This window comes from Magnolia sinica, chromosome 11, assembly GCF_029962835.1.
Source record: "Magnolia sinica isolate HGM2019 chromosome 11, MsV1, whole genome shotgun sequence".
Taxonomy (NCBI): domain Eukaryota; kingdom Viridiplantae; phylum Streptophyta; class Magnoliopsida; order Magnoliales; family Magnoliaceae; genus Magnolia; species Magnolia sinica.
The window spans coordinates 1378944-1388362 of NC_080583.1; positions in this window are offsets into that span (position 1 = coordinate 1378944).

The window sequence follows — 9419 nt, forward strand, 5'->3', positions numbered from 1 at the left end:
AGAGTTTTATACCAAATATTAGAGGGATATAAACCTAAGGTGGATCACACCACAGGAAAACAATGGTGATTGGATATCCACCATTAAAATCCTCCTAAGGCCCATTGTACTGTTTATTTGACATCCAGTCTTTTGATTAGGTCATACAGGACCAGATGAAGGGAAAAACCAAAGATCAGCTTGATCCAAAACTTTTATGGCCCTCCAAAAGGTTTTTAATGGTCCACGCTCATTCAACACTGTTTCCTGTAATGTGGTCCACTTGAGATTGTTATGTAAATCATTTTTTGTATTATAGCATAAAATTATCTGGAAAAATATATGGACGGAATGGATGAAACAAGTACATCATGGTGAGGCCCACAGAGCACCGACCATCAGCCATTGGCTGGTGGCAGGGGGAGTAGCCAATCCGTTTCCGTCATAGAAGAGGGAATGATTACGTACAAACATGGTATGCTACAAGCTCACTTTTTCCGCCAACATCTCCCACGTGGGAGGCATCTGAACCGTGCAAAAGGTAGGAAATATTGCAAAGATCATATGGCGAAACATCTGGGCATAAAAACTCGCCACGTGCGCCATAGCATAAAATCATTGGACATAAATGATTTGACCCAACTTGCATGTGTAGCCCACACGATGAGTATATGGGTCTGATTTTCGAGACAGGTAATCTTCATAGTGGGCCCACCTCTTTCACATGTTCGTGCACCTGTGGCACGTGGACACAGTCACGTGCATGGGACATCCAGGCCGTACATCAGCAGGCTCTACGGTATAGATGCCTTGGCACCGAAATCAGACTGGTCAACCCTTCTGCGGGCCCTACACAAGCTAACGCTAGAATCATACAACGGTCCATATTCAATTATGGCCCACCTATGACTGGACTGACTTCACGGACGTAGCGGCACTCCCCACGTGCTTAGACACGTACAAGTGTACTAATGAAAGTTTCAACATTGAGGTTTTGGTATTGATTCCGTAAGGGAGGCTAATAAAGAAGTGTGAGCTGACCGTGGGTGTACTGACAAGCTTTAAAAAAATAAAAATAATAAAAAATAAAAAAAATAAATAAATAAATAAAGGTGTGCTGATGAAAGAATCGTGGCCAATGGATGGCTATGGCATGCTCTTTTGGAAGTTTTTTGGTTGCGCAGGGTCCCCCTATCGGATTTAAAACTCTGGAATAGGAAAACCTTTGGAACGGAAAGGTTTGAGGTGCTGCACATCATACACTATCTCTCTGCCCGTTGTATTATCCTCGGGCCTTGAGTTCCGGCAATGATCATGGCCATTTGATCTGATGGGCCCCATCATCTGTGGACCATACCTATTGCTATTTACATAAGATAGCAGCTGTTTACTTTGGGTAATATCCATGGTGGACCTCACTGATGCAATATTAAAATAATAAAAATAAAATGCTGGCGTTAAAGACCTTCAGGGGCGCTTGGCGCGGGTACTTTGATGGGATTAGGAGGGATAGAATTGCATTGGTCCGTGCAATTCCATCTTGCATTCGAGGAGGACGGGAAAGGTTGGAATTAAGTGGGATGGAATTGTGTCTAGGGCCTGTTTGGATAGTGGTATTAAGTTGCATTAAATGAGATTGCATTACTAATCCCACTTTAAAATTCGAAATGGCATACTTGGAAGGAGTGTAAGATATGATTAAAATTAACTTTGTAGCCTTTGGAAGATGAGCTTTGTGTTGAAAAGTGTGAAATCGGATTGCTAATCCCCTGAATGATGGATTTTTGCTTTATTTACGTTCAATCCAAATGTAATTTGAAAGTAAATCGTAAGATTTATTTTTTAATGTATACATTTCAAACATAGTATTAAAAAAATATGGGATAATCCCAATCAATGGATAGTACCTTACACATGCATTGATGTAACTTTTACAATTCCATCCACCTTGATCTCACATAATGTAGCTGGCAAAATAGGCCCTTAGTCTCATGAAATTGCATTTGGTCCCATACAAGATTTCGTCCTTTTCTGCGCAATCCGCTTCCAAGATAAGGTGCTGCACTTGGGAGCTGTGCCGTCCATATATATATATATATATATATATATATATATATATATATATATATATATATATATATATATATATATATATCATTTACATGTGACATTCTAGTTATATATGTATACAAGTGAACGACATTCATTGTGAATTTGGTTCATTGATTACAATTTCATGGTCCGCCGATTATGATTTTGCTTAATCCCGTATTTTTCCATAGCAAAGTTTTTAACCGAAACATGGGATTGGATGGCTACAACCCCATGGTATTTCCATACGCGCAATTATTGAGCAATAATAATGTTAATTACATCTAATACCATTCAATTCCATGGAACAAACAACCATCAACGGTTTTATCATTTCAACTCAACCTTCCTTTAAAGAGCCCCTCGTTGGGTTTTCAATCTTGAATATTCATTTGGGGAAACCAGGCCGAGGTCACATGTTCGCTAATGCGGGCCTAGTTTTCCTGACCCAGCCATCAGATTGTTGACTGGATTGATTAACTCCACTGAGTCCTGAGTTAACTCACCTGGTTTGCAAACTATGATTAAAAGTTTAGAACATGCTCTCATATTCAATTTCAGATTGTAGATATGGCAGGTTCATAGACACACAGCCGAAATTTCTAATCATGAAATCCTAAAGCATTATCAATTGGAGATTTGGGATGAAATCTGTCTCATTAAGATGATAAAGTTGAAACATACACACAAGATTGTATTTGTATTAACCAAGTGTATAAGTCACAAATATATAGATCCATGATATTGAATTGCGCACCTAAACACCTCCCTCAAACTCAGTATACTTGAAAGGAAAGCATAGTGATCAGTTTGAATATCAAGTAGAGAAATCTTAGAACAGTATGAATATTTGTGAGGATATCAACAACTTGATTATTTGAAGATAAATACAAGAGAGTAAGAATTTGTTGTAGGGAATGATGTCAAACAACATGACCATCAATCTGATGATACTTGGTTGATTTGTAAAAGACATTATTATAAGCAATTTAGATGGCACTGTTGTTATCACCAAAGAAACGTATAGGACGGGAAGATTGAACACCCATATCTGATTGGAAGTAACTTGAAAATTTATTTGAATAAACAAAAATAGAAAAAATAAAATTTCACACCCAAACATGAAAGAGCTAAGATAAAGAATAATATGAATTTTCTTTTATGGCAAGGTATGGACCTTGTCGCATTCTTTAAGATATTTTATGCCTCTAGGTTAGTAAGATTGGTTTAGGATTTAAGGTTTAGGGTTTAGGATATAATGCCTAGTACAATTCTTTTTCTAGCATATATAGACAACAAATGAACCCAACACCCAAACATGAGATATAAAAAACTCCGTGTGCCTAGAGAAAAGTAAATTTAAAAAATGTCATTTTGTGTATGGTACCCCGTGAATAGCAATTGGGGAGTGAATGCAAACAAACCAGCAAGTCTCTTGTATAGACCTATGGTGTAATTATTTCCACGAGGGTCCTAACCATGAAACGATCATGCATTTTTAACCGTTACCAAAAGCCTTTGATGGGCCATGCGTTATGAACCCCTTTCTCACAATGAAAATGGTTTGATTTAATAGGCCATGCAAAAGTGCACATGAAAAAAGTAAAATACATCTATCAATTCAAAACAAATTCAAAATTAAAAATTTTAAATTGTAAATCTGAATAAAACAATTATAAAAAAATTAATTATAAAAAACAGTAAAACTTAACCCATCAAGACCCCTCTGAAGGGTCCAAAATCAAGCCATCCAGAGATCCTAGCAACAATAGTTTACTTCTTATTATCTTAAGAAATGAGAATTACCAAGAAAAATGCAAAAACTAGCAGCGAAGCGTCTGTCAATTGCATCTCCCACTTAGTCTGCATCAAAAGATGTGAAAAGCTCCATAATAGATATAAATGATAAAATGAGGGCTTAAAATAGGATGGTGTGTAAGATTTGAGGAATTGCAACAAAGTGAACAGTTCATGGGGTAAGCATAAACCAAATATATGAATAGCATGACTTGTTTTAACACATGCACCCACATCCCCACACCCGCCACAATTCATACTCGAACAAGACCTCATGCTGAAACTCTTGCGAATCTATATGAATAGCATGACTGATGTGAATCAAGTGACTGTCAAATAGTTAAGGCTTCCAACTAGCTGCTTGTACAAAGTTGAGTACGAAAGTAGTTCTCATTGAAGTTTAACAAAAAGCTCAAGAGGATTATCTACACATTTATTATTTGTTCAATTGACTCTATGATAAGATTAAAGGTATATTTAACTTATGAGAGAATGTAGCCTTGAGAAGATGAGTTAAACATAATGCCGATGAAGTAACAAAGTGGAATACAAATAAGCTTGTGTGTCACAAATGCCAACAAAATCTGGCTAATGATGATCATATCGTCAACATAAAGTAGGAGGAGAACAATATATTCCACCAAATGTTCTTTGAATAGTATCGACCTTTGGTTAGATAGATGGGTGCCTTGTTTTCCCCTATTGTGATGTCGGATCATAATCCAACTACATAAATGAATCTCAATGATAAGGTGGATTTTCCAATTTGGAAGTTGGGCGACCAAGACTACTTGAAATGTTGATCTCATTCCCTCCATTTGGCCCAAGAAAATTGAGAAATTAATTCTATGTACTCCTCTTCACAAATTAGGACTCTTGGCAAAATTATTTGGAAATCAATTAAGGTGGAAGTTTGTTGGTTAGATTTGTTTATAGGACTGCCACTAACATGCAAATTAGTCTAGCATTGGGAATTTCGTGGAAGTTCCTTCAAAGATATAATTGCTTGCATAAAATTAAGATTATTCTTTGAAAAAGATGCCGAAGATTTCCACCTTTGATTGAAGGAGGATCCTAATTATTTTATTTTATTATTATTATTTTTTTGAAGCAAAAGAAGAGTCTGACAAGGGTGGAGGGACATGTAAATAGTCATCCGTGAGAGAATATATTAGGAAGACATACTAGTCCTGAATTCAAACATAAGACCTTTCACTTTGATGACAAGTCAAACAACCAATTTCTCTAAAATCTTGGCCAGTTAGAGAATGGCATATCAATGTATGGAGAGGCCGTCATATCGCAATGTAGTTTGATACGTAATCTAATTATCAAAAGAGATACTTAAATTGTTATTAATTAAATTACTAAACATTGTATCTCCCACTAATACATTCTTGACATCATGTCTAAATACAAGATTATGCTTGAGAGGATCCAATCATGAGAATCTAAGGTATTAGAGTATTATTTATATACGTATAGTTGCGCATATATATCACATACTCTTGTATGTATATTCCAATGATTCTCGGTGGAAGTTAGATAACATGTATCCATCCATATATATATCCATAGTACTTTAATAGCATCTTACAGATGTTAGTGATGTTGCTAATAAAGTTATATTGCTACCGTACAACATGAAGTGGTTATCCTCTCAATGTTTTGTTATATGTACATTATAACATGAATGGTGAGACATTTTTACATTTTTACTTCCTAATTAGTTTTAAACGATGGATAACTTTATTTAGAAAAAGAAATCTTAAATCAAGTCATGTATTTTAAGAATTTACAAATGTATGTACCTAACAATATGTAGTTAGCAATTTACCAGTAAATGCCACTTAATAATTTATATTTCTCAAGAAAAGAAAGTCAAAAACTTTGATGCCATCGAATTTCTCTCCCACTAAAGTCTACTTTCCCCTACCATGCTTGGTAACTCACAACTAGGTACATGCCACTTTCCAACCCATTCTGACCATTGAACTCAAAATTATGATCATCCCAAACTTAAGTAGACCACACCATAGAAAAAAGTTGGGAAGGAACGCCGATCATTACTTTTGTGTAGGGCTTGTTGTAGTAATTCATCCAATCCATTCATCTAACATGCCTCATCATGATCCAAAAATAAAGGTATCTAAGATTTAATTTGGACATATATACCACACAAAATTAGAAGCTATAGGTATAAGTTTACAAGGTGGTCCACCAAACAAGACTCATATATTCTAAGAGCACTACATCACATCTCAAATTATGGAATCTGCCCCCACCTCTCAAATTATCCCCACCCTAAGCTTTGGCCAATATATAGACGTGGCTGGTGACCCCAACACTAGCCAGCTAGAGCTAGCTAGTGTCAAAGCTCTATGGCCCTAACATGATATCTGTTTTTATCTATGGTGTCCATCCATTTTACCATCTCATTTTCAAAAAACGAGGCAGATCCAAATCCCAGGTGGACCCTAACTTAGGAAACCTATTAATTTAACATTCACTATTAAAAAGTTCTTAGGGCTTATTTGTAATGTTTATTTGCCATCCAACCTATTGACAAAGTCACAAGAGACTTGGATGAAGGAAGATACAAATATTAACTTGAACCAAAACTTTTGTGGCCTTCAAGAAGTTTTCAATTGTAAGCGTTTAATCCACACTGCTCGTTGTGGTGTGGTCTGCCTAAGTTTGGATTTGCCTCATTTTTATGCCCATGCCCTAAAATGAGCTTAAAAAATGGATGGACAGCGTACATAAAACACATACATCATGGTGGGGCCCACCCTGATGTATGGCGGGCCTGAGGTTGTTTTAGTCCCAGAGTTTGAACTAGAGGGCTGTTAGGCCGGCATTATTCAAAATTTTGCTTTTGTTTTAACCAGACCCACACATCGCCTGCCTTTGTTTTGAATTACGATGCGTGGAGCCCATGGCTAAGTAATCTATACCGTTTATTGCCCCACTTTCTATGGATCAAGCCACAAAGCTCTTCTGCATCGGAAGATCCAACCGTCAATCTCTGGACCTTTCTCAGTTGAGTTTGGAAAATACAGTGCATATCTCTTCCGTCTGTCTAATTTTGAAGCAGAAAATAAAATGTTAGGATTAACCTGGGCAGGAGATTTTAATGGGTGCAGTTCGTACATAGTGGGGCCCAGCAAACCAATGGTCTGGAACTCTGAACCATGGGCTGCACTTGTCAGAACCAAGAATAGTGGGGCCCAGCAAACCAATGGTCTGGAACTCTGAACCATGGGCTGCCCTTTCCAGAACCAAAAATGCAAGTACAGTGTATAAATTCCCGGGTCGTTCCTCTTTAATAACTAATAAATGGTCCTCGCTCAAGGGTCCAAGTCCGGAAGTGGATCGCAGAGTAACTCAGTTCTCTAAACTCTGTGGGGCCCACCGTGGATCTAGGTGTCTTATCCACTCCGTTTATCCGTTTTGACATATCATTTTACGTCATTAGAACAAAATTGAAGCATATAAAAATGTTAAGTTGACCACACCGCCGGAAACAGTGGTGATAATAACGTCCACCGTTGAAACCTTCCTATGGCCCTCAGTGATGTTTATTTGTCATCCAATCTGTTTATAAGGTCACAAAGACATGGATGAAGGGAAAACAAAGATATCAGCTCGATCCAAAACTTCAATGCCCCGTGAATTTTTCAACGGTAGGCATTCAATTCACAGTTTTTCCTTTGGTGTGGTCCACTTGAACTTCAAACATGCTTCAATTTTCGGTTCATACTCTAAAACGATCTGGCAAAACGGATGGACGGTGTGGATAAGACATATAATCACAGTAGGACCCAAGGTGTTTACTTAGTACGCAATCTGCTTCCCTGGTATCCCACGTCCCGATGTGTCGTCTCACTTCCAGGACCATGTTCGACCAATCACAAAATACACGTACGCATGCCACATGTGCAAGACGACATAGACAACATTATCCAAACTGTCGATCTGATTGCATCTGGGCCGTTGGTTTGGGGTACAAATCTTATCACATTGGCAATCACGTCAAAACTCCCTATTCCAAAAGGAGAACGGATCAACTTCGGATAATGGCGCTACAACCTGTGGCGCCGTACCATCTCTTCCCACTCACACGCCACTTGTGTATCACATCCGTACCATGAAAATGGTGGGCCCTTCCATGAAGATCACCATTCTCTAAAATCAGGCTTATCCACTAACTAGCTGTGCCACAACTGTATGTAGATTGAGATCGTCGGTCACGCATTTATTCCAATGACGTGGCCCATCTGATGAACTAACCAACATGAATTTTTTTTTCTACAAAGATGATCATTATTGCAGACCTACAATTTTCATGGTACGGATGTTCTATACGTATGACATATGGCAGGAAAACTGGTACGGTGCTGCAAATCGCAGTGCCATTTCCTGTAGGTGGTCATTTCTCTTTCAAACGAGGAAAATAGAAGCCAGACAATATAGCTTAAGTAGGACATTTCAGACAATTTGAAGGTGAATGGTAGCCATCAATTTATAATCATGGCCCCACCACAGGCAGATAATTAGGAGGGTGACATGTCTTGGACGCAAAGAAATCCTCACCACATACTAATTTAAATAACACAAAATCTCAATTAAAATTCGAGCACGTATACACAAATGCAAGGTACAAAAAACATAGTCGCATTGATTTGTTGTGGACCACCAGAATATATGTGGATTTCACAGAAAGCCGTCGTGACACGGATGCTTGTGTGAACCCAGACCATGGATAGCTAAAGGACATGATCCAAAGAAAAAGGAGAGAAAACGTAGATTCTTCTGTTAGTTTTACACCATTTAAAAATAGTGGGGCCTAGTCCTGATCACATGTGACACTGATCCAGGTAATCCAAATAGTGGGTCTTGATGTGAATGAAGCATATATAAAAAATCACATCGATCAAGTAATCCTGACCATCCAATTTGAGAGTAAAATAGTTAGTGGTCGAAGTGACAAATCAGATGGTTAATGTTATCTTTTTGGTGCAAATTTTCAATGAATCTCCATAGACAGTTGGCTCACCAGTTTGGACGGTCTGGATTGCTGTAAACCATGCCATGTGTACATTTAAAGATTACATTTTTTTTAAAAAAAAATGGTAGTGGATCCGATGAGGCCTATTAACGTCAAGGTTCATTAGGATATGGAAGTGGAGTCATTTCATTGGCCGGCTAAATATGCTCTAATACACTTTATCCGATAATCTTTTAAAAGATGGTGGGCCCTCTTTATCATGGATGTGGCGGGCCAACGCAATGGCTGCTCCACGTCACAGCTTGACAGGACTTACCTCAGCCTGACCAATTTGCTCCCTTTTCATATACTGCCCAACTAATGCAAATTAGGAGTCGAGCACAAAATATCTATACCTAACTAGATTCTAATTAGTCATTTGGATCATACACTCACATGGAGGCGCCATGATATACGTGCAGCATTCTTGAAGACCAATAATAGATCATGCGATAGATGGACTATTGGCTATATATATATATATATAGAGAGAGAGAGAGAG